This window comes from Diuraphis noxia, unplaced genomic scaffold, assembly GCF_037042655.1.
Source record: "Diuraphis noxia isolate RWA-SAM2 unplaced genomic scaffold, SU_Dnox_SAM2 contig0001, whole genome shotgun sequence".
Taxonomy (NCBI): domain Eukaryota; kingdom Metazoa; phylum Arthropoda; class Insecta; order Hemiptera; family Aphididae; genus Diuraphis; species Diuraphis noxia.
In genome coordinates this window covers 1,456,991-1,474,850 of record NW_028301711.1, presented here as the reverse complement: position 1 = coordinate 1,474,850, position 17,860 = coordinate 1,456,991, and positions in this window count along the sequence as shown.

Below are 17,860 nucleotides of genomic sequence, written 5' to 3'. Positions count from 1 at the left end.
TTTTTTTTTTTTAATTCTGTAATATCAGTTTTGACACTAAAATTACAAAAATACAAAAATCAATATTTAAAAATATTATAAAAAAATCAAAAATTAATCTAACCTTAATTTGTTTTCTATTTCTTTCCACGCATCGTGAACTATGTTCCTATTTTTATGACCCGGATGGCGTGGGTTCCAAATTTGTGGATATCCTTCATATAGTTGCAAAAACTCTATTACCTCATCATTTGACCATTCCATGATAATAAATATTAATAATGATTAAAAAATAAAAAACACCAAAAAACGTATAGGTACAACTATCAATGGCTCGCCGAACCGCAAGCTCGTTGGAACGCTGATTAAATGCGCGGCTCGTTTCCTTTGGCGCTGACATATCGGACCGACAATTTTCGGATAGACACGAGCCTGGCCGAGCTATACCGCGCCTAGACGAGCAAGAGCGTTCCCACGACGCGTGTAGTGTACCAAGCCAGCGAATTTGACTCGTGGCTCGCCGAGCCACGCGCCGTGGGAACCCGCCTTACTAATTTCCATAAATCCTTAATCCAACAATAATGACCTTTATTCTCATTATCCTCTCTTAAATACAAGAAATCTATATGATTAGTTTTTTCAATTTTAGTTATTTCTAGTGGTAAAATTATATGTGTATATTGTCCTTGTTCTTCTAGATAGTAAATATTAATAGAAATATCCTCTGTTTTTTTAACAAATTTTGGAACGTCTGTGGTTTTTACTGGAAAAGCAATACCTTTTAATTCTTCATCAAATTCATTTTCCCATTTTTTATATTTTGTAACTCTTTGTGCATCTTTTTTAACATCTTTACTATGTAAAGCAGAGAGTATTGACCAAAGAAAACATTTATCATCTTCATTTTGAACATTTATAACACCTTTTTTATTTGAAATATCTTTAGGTAATGGAATATATGAAGAACCTTTAAAAGGAACATATTTATTTATATTTATTCCCAAACTTAAAATTTGATCAAGTCTCCATTGAGATTCATTCATTACAAAATCTTCTATTTCATTTACAATTGTAATTTTTACATTTGTATAAAACTCATTTAAGTTAGAATTTTTTGTTAAAATTTTATTTTGTGTTTTAAAATTACATTCTTTATATATCATATCTTCTTCAGATTTACCTTTCTTATATATAGCTAACATCATAATATTTACTTTTAAATCTTTCTTTTTTATTTCATGTTTAATGCGTCCTATTACTGGGTTATCTAAACGATTTAAAAACACTTGTGGATCTTTAATACCCATGTTATTTTCAATAACATAAGTTTGTAATCTACTTTTAAATGCAGTTTCTTCAATTTTTAGAATAGGTCGATTATCTTTCTTTTCAAACATTTTTGCACTAAAATTAAAAACCTTATGTGGTTTTGGTATTCTTTCTTTTTTTAATCTTATTTGTTGTTGTGGTTTTGGTATTCTTTCTTTTTTTGTTCTTATTGGTTTTGTTGGAATTTTATTGTACATTTTATTAAATTTAGGTTTAATTGTTTGATCTACATCATTTGTTTGATGACGAATAGATTTCAAATGTCTAGACCAATTTTTGTAAGTAACTGTTAAGTTACATTTATCACAAGTTTTGTTAGGATATGTTTTTTTGTTATCCATTTTATTAATATTAATATTTCCTTTAACTAAGGAATCAATTTTATTTAAACTTTCCATTCTTTATTATAGAGGATATTATTTTTTTTTTTACATTCAAATTTTTAATAGAAATTATTCTATTAAAATATACTTTTAAAAACAGATAAGAGTTGACCTACTTACTATCCCACCTCTCGTCTGTTGTATTATAGATATCACTTCCTTTAACTCATGTCATTTAAAAACAATGTGAAACATATAGTCGATTTATTTAATTTAATATTATTTTAATATTACGATCCCATAAAAAATTTACACATTTTAAGATTTCCTAAATCTTGAACAACCTTAACATCTTCTAGAAAACGATGTCTATAATTACCTGTTGTAATTATCATATCATTGGCTATTCTACAAAGTTCTAACTAACTTGGTGAATGTAATAGTTTAGAAATATAAGGATTTCTAGTATTATCATCTTCTTGATCAATAATGAAAATATTTCCATAAATTGGAATTTTATGTAGATTATATTTAATTATTTCAGTATTATCATGATATTCAAAAGCACAAAATTCAACATATAAATTATCTTTTTTTGAAAATTTTTTCATATATTTTTTTATATCATTTTTCATTAATTTCAAATAATTATATTTGTTTTGTTTTTCTTGATTAATTGGTAATCCTTTGTATGTTTTATTATATCTAAAAGGTACAATTGTTTGATCTATATCATTTGATTGATGACGAATAGTTTTCAAATGAGCAGCCCAATTTTTGCTATCAACTGTTAAGTTACATTTATCACAAATTTTGGGAGGATATGTTTTTTTGTTATTCATTTTATTATTATCAATTTCTTTAACTAAGGGTTCAGTAATATTTAATATATTCATTTTATTATTGTTATCAATTTCTTTAACTAAGGGTTCAGTAATATTTAATATATTCATTATTTATTATAAAAAATATTATTATTTTTTAGATTCAATTTTTTAATAGAATAATTTCGATTAAAAATAACAATTCATAATATCTGGAGACAATAATATAGAAAAATTATTGGAATTTATGGGTTTTATTACTAATTTTAAAAACAGTTAAAAATAACTGTTAAAAACAGTAATAAAAATTATTCAGATTGGTTTAAGAATAAAAGAACATCTAATTTAATAGAAGAGATTATTCTCCGCCCTGAGAATTCTCAGGGCGGAAAAGACGCACATGTTATTAATAGATATAAATTACATAATTTTATAGAATTTTTAAATAACAATTAAAATATTGATTTTTGCATCTCTTCGTTATAAAAACACCCTTCAACCGCTTCATTGTTTAAATCTATAATTTTATAGGTTATAGGATTTGTGTTTAAAATTTCATTAACTATAAATATTTCTGTTGTCCAATTATTACTGTATTTATTAGCAAATGTTTTTTTATAAGCTTTTATTCTGACTCTATCACCCACGCTAAATTTTATTTTTAATTTAGGTTTGTTTTTTGTATAAAATAATTTGCGTAGAACAAGGTCTTCATTAGATTTATTTACTTCACAAGGTTTCATACCAATAGATCTATGTATATTATTAAAATTATATTCATCTATTAAAGATTGTAAAATGTTAAACCATTTTTTAGATTTTTGCATTTCAAATTTTATTCTCATTTTTTTGTTTAATGTTCTATTAAATCGCTAAATAATTGCAGATTTTTCTTCGTTTTGAGTATGATACATATGAATATTATATTTTTTCAAAGTTTGTTTAAAATGTTTATTTACAAACTCCAAGCCTTTATCAACATGTAGTAATTTTGGTGGTTGATGTTTTTGTGATTTAGCTTGTTTTATTATTTTTTCAAATGTTTTTGAAACACTAATACCATCTTTATTTTTGAGTGGTAATTCCAATACAAATTTTGAAAAAGTATCTATAACAGTAATTATATAACAATAACCTTTATTTTCATTTGAATAATTTCTCATTATAACTAAATCAGCAGCCCATAGATCATCAATACCTTTAGTGATAATCCTTCTTTTAGGAAATCTTAATCTGACTGGTTTATGAAGTTCTTTAGCTAATAAAAATTTGTCTGTATTATTTGAAATATTTTGATTTATATATTTATTGGTGACGGGTTGTTCAATTTCAGATGATGTTGTAAATTTTTTTTTATTTGTTTTACAATCCAAACATTTTGTTGAAATTCTCCATCGACCATTAACTGTTTGCATTTTAATAGGATTTAAATTTTTTGTTCTTTTTTTACAATTAAGACAATGTATAGTTTGTAATAATTCATCGCTCATTTTATATTGCAAAAATTTTTTTTTTTGATTTTTCCAAAAATCTTTGGAAATAATTTTAGACTATCAGACTACGAGGGGGACTTAAAGAGAATTAAAATTAAAAATGTTTAAAGCAAAAATGAACTTTCTAACATAAATATTACCGGAGTTATACTTAAATCAAAAATATGAAGTGAGGGGTAAACTTTTAGTATGTAGTGTAGATAAGTATATAAATAATATCTGTGCTGTTCCGACTTGATAATATTAATTATTAAATGAATTATCAGACTTTAAAATATTTAATAATAATAATAATAATAACAAATATTTTCAATTGAAAAAAAAAATGCAAAAAATTTACAAAAGTAGTCCCTGCTGTACAGACATCCGAACCTAACACTTTTTTATTATTATTATTATTATTATTATTTTTTTTTTTTCAAACGTCTGTACAACATAGACTACTTCCACCATCATTGTAGCACAACACAATGAGAAGTCGTTATTTGTAGACTCCAGGGACCAGTGAGGAGAACATTAGTAATGATATTACAATCCACTGCGTCTTCAATCCAACTATACTTAGCATATAGTTGAACAAGCCACATGTTGTAGCATTGTAATTATCACGACTAAATTCCCCCCAACCAGTATCGAACCTACTATGAATGCATTCAAAGCCTATAACAGTTATACGTAATTATTCAACATAGTTATGTTGTTTTTTCATTACCTACTAACCCGGGAGAAACCTATTAATTTGATCATCGAATGTAAACATGAAAATAAACAATGTCTACGTGAAAATGGTAAATATGATAGTGATAGTGATTATAATGAATATAATATATTTAACCTGGTATTATCTCAAATCGAACTATGTAAAAAACAGTGTGAAGAATATGATCAAGAAATCAAGAAACTTAAAAAACTTAAGAATATGATGCGTTATTTCCGCAATGTGACAATAATGATAATAGAACAACGTGAATGTGAACGTGAACGTGAACGTGAACGTGAACGTGAACGTGAACGTGAACGTGAAAATCAACAACGACAACGTAAAAACACTAAACGTCGACGTGAACATAATTAATTATATAAAAAATTGCCCTCCAAATCTGGAGGGCAACTTTTCATATGAAAATCAACAACGACAACGTAAAAACACTAAACGTCGACGTGAACTTAATTAATTGATTTACATAGTTATGTTGTTATGCTTAAATGTATGTTTTAATGTTTCGATGTTTATTTTTATTATAATAAATAATAGAAATGGAAAATTTTAAAGCATCTTTAAATAAATGCGGCAACACTCAATATGATTTTGTAAAATTAGATACATTAGAACAAGGAAAAAAATATGAGGTGACTTTTTTCGAATATTTTGATACAGAGCATGGTAAAACAATAACTGTTGTATTAGATAATAAAATTAGAGTATTTTTACCAAATAGATATTTAGATAATGATGAAATGATAGATGAAAATATATCGTTATATAAAAATTCGAAAACAAAATTTAATCTTATTTATAAAGGAATGAAAAAATTAAACAAAGGAAAATCAATGCATTTGATTGATTTTGAATAAATTAGAAAAAAAAATATATAAACTTTTATAAATGGTATTTATAAAAGTAAAAAAAAATGGTTATATTCATTTACCACAACCAGAATTCAATGATAATAATAAATTTAAAATAGGTCTCGAATCAATGTATTTAAAAAGTTTAAATTTGATTAATATTGAATCAGATTGTAAAATAGAAATTGAACATAGAGAAATATATATAAAAAAGGTATATATAGCATTTCATATTTAAATAAATTAATAGAACCGGTATTCTTATCTTATAATAATAAAAAAATTCAAATTGAATCTCCTTGTTATTATAAATTAGATGAAAAATTTGAAAAAAAATTAGGATTAGTTGGTAATACTTTAATGTATTTTCCTACTTCTGAAGAAAAATATATAAATATAGATCAAGAATGTATAATTAGATTAGGTAGAAATGGTGAAATACCGAAGATTGAAATTCCAATAGGAATATACACAATAAATGAAATTGAAAATTTAATGAATTGTTATGATTTTCCTAAAATAAGTCTTGAATTAATTGATGATTTTTTAAATATTACAGCCTCAATCGGTCTAAGTTTTGATGAATATTTATCAAATTGTTTAGGTTTTGATTATATGGGATATTTAATCCCTATAAATAGGGTATGGCCTGATTCATGGAAACTAGGTCCTGATATTGAATATACAATAACAGGATCAAACAAACCAATTTTTTATACACAATGTTTTTTAAAAAATATAAACGGTGTTATATTTAGCCAAACAAAAAAATCTGATAAAATATATAAAACTAAAATTGAAGGTAACTATTCAATTGATCAATTGAATAGTATATTACCTTCAAATATCAAATTAATAAATGATAATAATTTTATTAAATTAACTTCAAAAAATACTTGTTTGATAGACGAAAATTTAAAATTAAGTTTAGGGATTGATAATAATTTTTTATATAAACATGTAGGAGATTCTGAAAAATTAGATAATAATATAAATAAACAATTATTAGAAGTACATTGCAACATAATTGAAAAGTCTGTTTCATCTATTGATGAAAAAGTTATCGAAGAGGAACTTTTGTTTGTTTTTTATTATGATTCAAATAATCTTTTTATAAGATGTAATCCAATAATGTACAGACAAGTAAATGTAAGAACAATTCAAAAGATAAATATATATATTCTTGATCAAAATGGTGATATTGTTAATTTTGGTGATGATTTTATTGTTTATCTTGATCTAATTGAAGAAAAACAAAATAAATATTAAAATTATTTTTCAATAGAAATATTCCTGAGAAATATAAGAAAGAAAGGGGTGGCTGTATTGGACCCACCCACCCCTCATTTCCTACTAAAAAAACAAAATAAATATTAAAATTATTTTTCAATAGAAATATTTCTATTGAAAACACAAAAATTTATTCCAGAAAGAGGTGGAGTACTATTATTTTTGTCAGAAAGACATGGAAATAATTCTCTTAAAAGAAGTGTAAATCTATTATCTAATTTAATCAGTAAAAGATTCTTCAATTGTTCCTTTTTCAATATCAAATAAAAATTCATCATTTCTAACGAAAAATACATAGCAAATTGTACTTTTAGGTAAATCTTCATTGAAATCCACATGTAAAATAATATTTTGTTTAGTTGCAGAAATATTTGTTGATTGTCTAGTCATGTTTACAAGATATATTGTTCTAAATGTTTTAAAATCGTTTGGATCATTATACATCAAAGGAAGTTCTTGATGAGTTTTATGAAAAGTTTTTTTATAATCCATCAAACTATCATAAGCCTCACAATATTTTTCATTCTTAAAATCTAGATCTTGAGTTTCTTCAGGATAACGTCTTCCATTTATTTCAAACCTAAAATTTTTCACATTACAATGATCAAATTCACAAGGATCATGTTCTTGAGTATTTAACTTGTTTGTTTGAAATACCACACCCGCAAACAAAAGACTATTAAGACTTCGATATTGAGTTGTTAAATCGAGTTTTATGGTTTTTCCTGATATATTTCTTTCTTCAATACATTGCCATGATTTAAAATTAAAATTTAATGTGGGATATTTAATTTAAATAATTCTACTCAAAATGGTTCTCATTGGGTTGCATGAAAAAAAAAAAAAATATATATATTTTGATTCATTTTCGAGTACTCCTCCTCCTGAAATTTTAAATTATTTAGGTGTTGATAATCTGTGGTATAACAATGACCAGTTTCAAAACTATGATGATCCTCCTATATATGGACATTTATGTTTAGAATTTATTGACAATTATAAAAAATTTATTTAAATATAATATATTAAGATATTTTTAATAGAAATATTTCTATTAAAAAAATGATGATTATTAAAATGTTACACATACTTAAAATAATTGTATGTCACGTTCTTTGATTTGATTTTCTAACAGTTTAAAAAATGCACAATCGTTATATTTTCCATTTCTATTATTTATATCACATTTCAATATTTTCTAATATTGAAATGTTGCATTTAAATTTTCAATTATTAATATCATAAGTTCTATGAAAAATATTTTAATAATTATTGCATTTCAATTGTCTGATCTTTTTGCACATTGTTTTCTTTGTGATCTTTTTATGTTTAATTACAGTTTACTGATCTTTTTATGTTTAATTACAGTTTACTGATCTTTTTATGTTTAATTACAGTTTACTGATCTTTTTATGTTTAATTACATTTTACTGATATTTTTATGTTTAATTACAGTTTACTGATCTTTTTATGTTTAATTACAGATTACTGATCTTTTTATGTTTAATTACAGTTTGTGTTCTATTTCTGATTAAGCGAGCGTTTCTGATAAAGTTTACTGTTTGTGATGATTTTCTGATTAAAATCAATCTTGTGATCTTTTACTGATATTTTTAGGAAAAGTGTGCTCAAGTGCCCCCTATACTACTCACATAGAAGATCCACTAGAGTGAAATCCAAATCAAAATATTATCATCTTGAATTCAATAATTAAATCAATACTAGTCACACCATGTGTGCCATAATAGTCAAATTGATCTTCAGCATACATCAGAAAAATTAAAAAAATACATTTATATTGGATAAATATCGAAGGGTTGACCAATAAATTTGTGATGTATCAAACTGTTTTCAATAACGCATGTATAATTGTTAAGTATGATATTTTATATTTGACACCTGAATGTATTAGATGTGATTTTATCAGTACATATATCAAAGATTATAATTTCAAAATGATTGACCTGAAAAATGAAGAGAAGTCATTTTTACTTGAATTATAACAAATACACCATGGAAAATTTTCAGACATTATATTTAAGCCTGCTGTAACCAATCAATAAAAACAAAATAAACATAAAATACCACCAAGCTTGTTACTTAATAATTTGTTTATACCTTCATAATAATCATTATTTATATGTATCACATTTTGTTAAATAATCTTAAATGTATGCTGGATAAAATAAACAAAATATGTTTCCATAACATTAGTTGAAAGCTTTCTAAAATATAATTGTATACAAATATTTTAATCGTTTGGTAATAAATAAAAATGTATAAATGTTAGTGTGTTCCATCTAGTAAAAACTAAAATAATATAAACATATTATTGCTATTATTTATAAGATTCAATTTGTTTTTCGCTGTTACTCATAAACTTATCCATTAATAAATCCTGTAAATTATTAAATGCTGCCATTATTGTATTGTCTGCTTTATTTTTTTCATTCAGAGTAGTTTTTGCGTTAAACGTTGTGGTTTTCCATCTAAAACAAATTAATGGTTGCATGTTATAAATGCATATATTTTCATATTAGCATACATAGGTATTTTATCAAATATACTACTAAATGACACAATTGTTGAGCAGTTAAATATTTTACATACTGGGAGAATATTATTAGTATCAACAACGAAACATCATTATATATGTTCACGAAATTGTTTGGTTATAAGCGTTAACATAGTACTATGTACTTAATTTTTTTCCTTATATTCATTTAAATGATACCCCCCACAGTAAATACTAATATATTTTGTTTATACAAAATAATAAAAATGTAGGTACGATACAGACAGACTCGCGGCCAATTAAATTTTTGTTTTTTTTAAAACGTTTCCAATGAGAAATTTGAAAAATATCGAAAAAAAAAATGCAAAAAAACACCCACCGCACGGTTATCATTGCCGCCGCCATATCGACGATCACGGTTTCGATCTACACACCTACGTTTACTATGCCTTACGCCTAACGGGTTCTACCTACCTATTTGAGTTGTTAATCTCTGTGGAAACTACTACTGTTAAGCTGTTTTTTGATATAATTAATAATGAATCATATTCCATTTAACCCATTGAATACATAATATGTGAATTCTATGAATCATATATTCTTACCTCTCGTGTATATATATACCGTTGTTTTCAAAACACTATAAATTATTGCATAATGCACTTATTTTACAATATATGAATACTTACACACACCACTGTTTTCATCAAATCATATATAATATATATTTATGTATTCCAAATACTATTAAATATTGCATTTTAAAGGTATCATAGTCATCCAATACGAATACATTGTGTTTTGTTAAAAAATATAAGTCATGTACTACATATTTATTAAATTATGAACACTATTTGACATGTTGAAATAGGTAATTAAAATAAAAAAATAATAAATTGTTCACTTACAAGTTATAAGATGTATGCAATGACGACAATCTTAGCCGCTTCCTACTAGTCGCAGGCCGCAGAAGAAAATAGAAATGAAAATAATATTATAATTATATCACGGACGACGCTACCAGTCGTCAAAAACGCGTATATAAGACCGCAGTTTAAATGTACACGCATGTATACATGTATATATTATTTTATTATTAAAGTGTCATAAATAATAAAAATGTTTCAAGATAATAATCGACAATAACAATAGCGATTAGCAACCGATAACAACGAGCGTATACGGTTAATTTTAAAAATAAACACTAATATTTTTCTTTATGGACGACGCTGCCGGTCGTCCAGACCCCGCAATAAGTTCGCAGCTAAAACGTACGTACCCGCACGCACACGATTGCAGTGCTATCGGTTAAAGTGTACGTATTCAGAATTAAATCTGGACGACGCTGCCGGTCGTCCAGACACTGCTCGTGTGTGCATGCGTACCAGCGTACCCATATGCTCCTGGTATCTAAGGGAAACAAATTTAATGTTCGCATACGACAAAATATACTAGAAATTTAAGTTAGGTCTTAATAAAAATTATTTTTTTTAAATTATAGAATTAAAAAAATAAATAAATTTTCTTCTTTTAATTAATTTTAGTAGGGGGTGCGATCGTCCCGTCGTCTAACGCTATGTCCTAATTGAATCCGGGCAATGCGGTGCGTGCGTTGCGTCTATCGCCCGCACCGCAAACCGCTGCGTGTAATTTTTAATGTGGCAAAATTAAATACTACTTTATCGCTACGATAGGCGGGTAAACTTTTATTTCTTTGACAGTTGTAAATATGCCACTAACGGATACACAACGAAAGTTATTACTTTCCGAAAACTTGTGGTTAAAATATATACGTTTAAAAAAACTAAATAAAAGAAATAATGTCAATACTGTTTATAAAGATCGTTTTATTTTTGGTGAATTTTATCATCTTTATCCAAAATTACGTGAAGACGAAACGTTATTTAGATCGTACACTAGAATGATACCACAAACGTTCGACTACATTCTAAATTTAATTGAAATAGAGTGTTCACACAGTACAACTAATTTTAAGAAACCAATTTCAGTGGAGGAAAGATTACTCGTAACATTAAGGTAATTATTTTAATTTTAAATAAGTAGATATAATTGCTTATAATGATTGAATTATTTTTGTACAATTGTTTTAATTTTAAAGTTATATTATAAATAATAGTAATATATTAATACTTAGTCCTTACATTTATTTTATAATTTAAAAATAATTAATATTGTTTGAATTATTTGAATCAGACGTAGACGATGAAGATGGTGGATTTGTATAGTAATTTGTCATATTTTGATCATTAGAAAATTGTTGTGAGGATATTTCTCGTAATAATGTGTCTTGTATTATACTCCTAAATCTTAATTTTTGCAGTGGATGTAACTGTTTCATGTACGGAATCAATGATTTAAAAAATAATAGATCTTCATCTTCAGGGGCTTGTGGTTCTAATATAGCAGCAACTTTTTTAGCTTCCAACTTTAATAGTTCATTTTCAAATGAAGATTTTGTGTCAATTTTTTGTTTTTTTTTTGTTGGACGATTTGGAGTTAAAGTTAATAAAATATTAATGGCGTTTTAATTTTTTTCAGGTACTTAGCTACTGGTACTGCTTTTAGACAAATTGCGTTTTCGTTTAGAATTTCCAAGACAACTGTTTCATCAATTGTAATTGAAGTATGTCGAGCTATTTGGAAATGTTCCCAGGAAATACATATGCCTACTCCAAGTATAAATGATTTTGAAAACATCGCTCAAGATTTTTACGACAAATGGAACTTTCCCCATTGTGTTGGGAGCATTGATGGAAAGCACATACGGTTAAAGTGTCCAAAAAATTCTGGAAGCATGTTTTATAATTATAAACAATTTTTTTCCATAGTTTTAATGGTCATAGCTGATGCGAATTATAAGTTTATTATGGTTGACATAGGTGCTTATGGAAAAGACAGTGATGGTGGCGTATTTTCCAATTCTAATGTACATATTCGAATAGACAATAATTCATTAAAGTTACCTAAACCAAGATGTTTACCAAATTCAAATAATGTGGCACCATTTGTTTTCGTAGGAGATGAAGCTTTTCCTCTACGAAGTTATTTAATGCGACCTTATCCACGCAAGCAATTGGACGACGTAAATAAAGAATATTACAATTATAGATTGTCGCGGGCTCGAATGACAATTGAATGTGCCTTCGGTATTGCATCTGCAAAATTTAGGATTTTGCAAAAAAGTATAGAAACCAAAGTGGAAAACGCTGATCATATAGTGAAAGCAATATGCATTTTACATAATATTATAATAGACCGCGAAAAAGATACTGCGAGACAAACAAGTTTGAATGAAGAACAACCGAATACATTACTAATGGTGCGAAGAAATAAAGCCAATAATAGATCATCTCGATTTGCAGAAAATATTAGAAATATATTCAGTTCATTTTTTGAAAAAAATAAAATATAAATATTGTCAGCAGGATGTGCTTAGGAAAAATAATTCTAAAAACACAATTTTATTACAGTATATTTCTCTCCATATTTATACTTTACATGCATTATATAGTTATTTTAATGAAATAATTGTTATGACCGTGTTTTATTAAAATATTTTAACTACTTATTATAATTAACTATGATATTTAAAATGACTAAAGTACTAGACAGTACACGCCGTAAATTTATAATAAAACATATTTTTTTACTTACTTGGCATACATAATTCTTTCCCTACAGCTTCCCACTCTCGATCAACTTTGATTCTATCTTTAAATTGCTTATGGAACTTATCCCATAAAATACGCCTTTTTTGAACTTCTGAAATAAGACTCTCCATGACTTGCGATGTGCAGTGTATAACTACAGTGTGCAGTGTACATTCAAATGCAAGTTGGTATATTGTAGATATCTTGCCCGCCGTCACCGCAACAGATAAAATCAAACTTGTTTGATTATCAAATATTGCGTGCGGTGCGGTGCGGGTAGTTTTACCGCACCGCATACTTTTGCGGTCGTATTAGGACATCCGTACTTATCATACCTGGTTTGTTTTTTCTCCGCACCGCACGCAACGCACGCACCGCATTGCCCGGATTCAATTAGGACATAGCGTAAGCCACGAGCCGCCACTGCGTTTTAGTGTTAAATACTTGAATATAAAAATACCACTAGGTTTTGACACGGTACGCAGCGGCAGCCAGTACAAAGTACAGGCACCGTTGCGACCGGTCTACGACTTAATCAACCACCACCACGGGTGACAACGACGCGGCACCGTCAACTCTCCCTCCACGCCGCAAAGGCTAGGCGGGACGGGAAGACAAGTCGCGCCGGACGAGTACCGGCCGCCGCCGATCGTCAACTCGTTCACCGACCGTCGTACCGACAACCGAAAAACGGACAAGCAATACGAAACACCGACTCGTGTGCGCTTGACAACGACACTTAGTGTTATATCGTTTTCTTTTTGTTCATCCAAGTGATTAGCGAATAAACGTGGCCTAGCCACATTTCACCGTACCGTTAGTGTTAAGTTCTTGGGTGTTCCCGCACCACACCACTATTACCTTACCACACCTGACCGGCCGACGCTTCACCACCTCTCACCAGCATCGCCGTGTCAAATTGCCAATTGGCTCCCCGCAGAGGAACACACGAACCTCAAGTCAACGTAAAGGTAAGAGTTTTTCACGCTGACACATACCTCGGTATAATTGCTGATATTACTTAGTATTAAGGTATTTAACCAGGAATGTGTTTTCCGGTTAGCTAGGACACTCAAGTTAGGATTAAGGCCAGTGGCGTACCCAGGATTTTCGAATGGGGGGGGCTAAATCTATTTCGGTATTCGGCACCATAATAAACACAACGTTTATGCTTTGCTTATACTAGGTCATTGTTACTAAAGATAATACGTTGTATTCAATACCGTTTTTTAGAAATATCATAGTTTGTACTTTGTCTTTTTTAATATAAAATGTATTCCAAAACATGGCCAATGGGAGGGGCTGAAGCCCCCTAAGCCCCCCCCTGGGTACGCCACTGATTAAGGCGGCTGCACACCTACTTCGTGTTTCGTGTCGTGTCGTGTTTTATCATTTCCATATCGTGTTGTTTCGTGATGTTTGTCGGTACATCCTGGTAATAATGGTTTGGTACATAGGTAAACATATTCCCCCCAACTCATGATAGTAGATAATTGATATTAATATAATATGATTATTGATTTATGACATAATCTTAAATATGTACAATGTACTATTAAGTAGTTAATAGTTATATTAACTATAAAAAGTTAAATTTTAATCAAGTTAATTACATTATTTAAATTTAAAAATGGACAATAGTTATGAGTATAATATGAGTCTATATCGACGCAAAATAATTATAATTTGTGCATTACAACTAATCAAAAATAGACAGAGGTATGTATTAACAAATTTTATTTTAATTAATATGGGTACTTATTTGTAAAATAAACTGCTGAATCAGAATCTATAATTTAGTATACAAATGGGCAATAGGTTTTGTTGGGCTCTGGCGTGAAAAAATTTTATGGTGCCCCTGTATAGTATAATCATAAATAGAAGTTATTTTATTTATTTTAAAATATTATTTTCATTATTTTTTACACTATTGTTTCTACATGGTCTGTAGGAACCCGCCTTTATAACTGAACTTGTTTTTGTTACCTTGTGATTTTATCACTATATTTTACCTTGTCTTTTGACTTTTGTATTTACTGCCTACTCTCAGATGTAGACACTACAATTCTATACATTTCAGGGCCCCAATTTCTATTAACCGAGTCCCTTTTGAAGGTGCTGAGCACCACAGTCACCACGCTAGATGCGGCAGTGAAAATGGGTTCCTAGACTATGAATATTTAATGTTATAATATATTTATTTACCTATTGTTTGATGTTTAATGTGTTGGTTTAATTTGCTTAACTTCTTCCACTGTTATAATTTAGTGACTTTTATTTTTTTTTTTTTTTAGAAAAAATACTAGAAAGTGGCATGCAAAACCAATATTTAAAGAACGCAAAATACATGGTGATTATTATTGCTTGATAAAAGATTATCAAATAAACAATTCAGCATTATTTTATAATTACATGAGGATGACTTCTACAGCTTTTGAGGAATTGTTGGTCCATATTGGTCCATTTTTACAAAGAATTCCTACCAGACCTGACACTTTATCAGTTGGTGCATGTTTAACTGCAACTATTCGGTATTCTTAGTACATCAATATTGATCAGTGGTAACATGCTATTCATAAATATTTTTATATAAATTACAGTTATATGGCATCTGGTGAAAGCATGGTAGATATATCTTATTCATTTAGAATTGGTCACACAACGGTTTCAAAATTAATTTTGGAATGCTGTACAGCTTTATGGGATACTCTTGAAAAAATAGTAACTTGATAATGCATTTATTGGTGCTGCTTTTAGATAGTTTGTTATTTTAAAAATAGTTACGAGTTAAATGTAATATTGCTCTTGTATGCGGGCTACAGTCTTGTTTCTGCTCTAATATGCAGTCTATGTATATGATAGTAGAACGAATCCATTTGAAGTCTGCATACAAGTCCAACACCCATTTATTTATTATTTTTAAAGGTATTGAAAGTTCCTCGAAATCAAGATTGGCAAAATATTTCTCATGAATTTCTGACAAAATGGAATACACCTAATTGCTGTGGTGCCCTTGATGGAAAACATGTTGTACACCAAGTATTTGAGATCCATTTTTATGCATTGTAATCTTTACATAATAAACATCTAAAATTGAAGTATTTGTATATTATTATAAGGCGTTTGCAAATAGTGGTTCTTCAAATTACAACTACAAGGAGACTCACAGTATTGTTTTATTGGCATTATGTGATGCTAATTATAATTTCACATTAGTCGATATTGGATCTCCGGGTAGATGCAGTGATGGTGGAATATTTAAAAACAGTGTTATTGGGAAAAGTATGCTCAGCGAAAGTTTAGATTTTCCAAAACCTGTTGAAATTGAAGATGTTAATGGACCCATACCATTCCATATAGTAGCTGATGAAGCATTTCCCTTGCTTACCAATTTAATGAGACCATTTCCTGGTAGAGGCAAACAGAATTTACCTAAAAATCATGCCATATTCAACTACAGGTAATATTTATTAAGAATACTAGTTTCTAATAATAAAATGTTGCATATTGTTGACAGACTAAGTAGGAGCAGACGTACAATAGAAAATACATTCGGGATAATGTCTTCAAAATGGAGAATTTTTCGTCGTCTTATCATAGCCAGTGAAAAAACTGTCAATGCTATAATTAAAGCTGCGGTTGTGTTGCACAACTATATTAAAAAATCTGAGAAAGTGGAAGGTAGTTATTAAAAAAATAATAGCTCTTAATTATAAAGGTAATATAAATTATAATTCAATTTCATAATCATGTACAATTATTTCTTTAAGGCATAAGTTCCTATTGTCCTGCTACCTTACCTGATCACTACAACAATGGTTTACTTATTCCTGGCCAGTGGAGAAGAAACTTAAGTTCGAATGCTTTACAGCCTATTACACAAACTGGTTCCAATACACACAGTAGAAATGCAAAAGAGGTCCGTGAAAAACTCATGAATTATTACACTGGTGTAGGAGCTATACCGTTTCAATATGATGTATAAAACACAAATAGTGTAAAAATTAAATTTATACTTTATTTTAATAAAATATTATTAAACAACATTCATAGTACATTTGAATTTAACTGTAAGTTACTAAGTCTTTCCTTTGACTAGTATTTTTATAAGTACTAGGGCACTTGCTAGTATATAACAAATTAAACATTAAAAATATTAACTTTTATAGTATAACAAAACTTTTTATTCAATAATTTACTTTTTTTAGTTCCTCTCTTACTAATGCTAATATCTTATCTTCAACCGTAAGCCTTGTACTCACATCTTTAAAGAGACCCAACCGAGAAGCTAACATCCTAGGAAACACCATTGTATCATCCAGCTTATCAATGCGTTCCATAGGTGGATGGACAGGAGCAGTATCTTTTAAAATTTGTATAAGTTCTCCAACATCATTATTAGCTGTAATAAATATAAAATAAAAAACATAAGTTATAGCAGTGTATTTAGCAAGTACTGTAGTGACTAAAGTGGTTTCAAATAATAATATTTAAAGTAACATTGATTTAATTGGGTTTCACACATTCTCATATTATACATTTTATTCAATAACTGTACCTATATTTTCCACTTAAACATATTTTTGTTAAATGAACACTCAAAAATTCAAAAATAAGCAAAAAAAACTAAACATCTTTAAAAAAATTATCTAGTAGTTGCACCACTGCTTAAAACTCACTTTTATTTCGTTTAAGATGTACTTGATTAGAATCTGGTGATCTTTTTTGTTGAACTGTAGGAGAGCCAATATCATTTTCAGTCGACATGTTGCATGTAGTACTAATTTGTGAAACAAATTATTAATTAACAATAAAATAGAAGATAATATGTTAATATAAAATGTAATGGTAGTAAAAGTAAACTAGT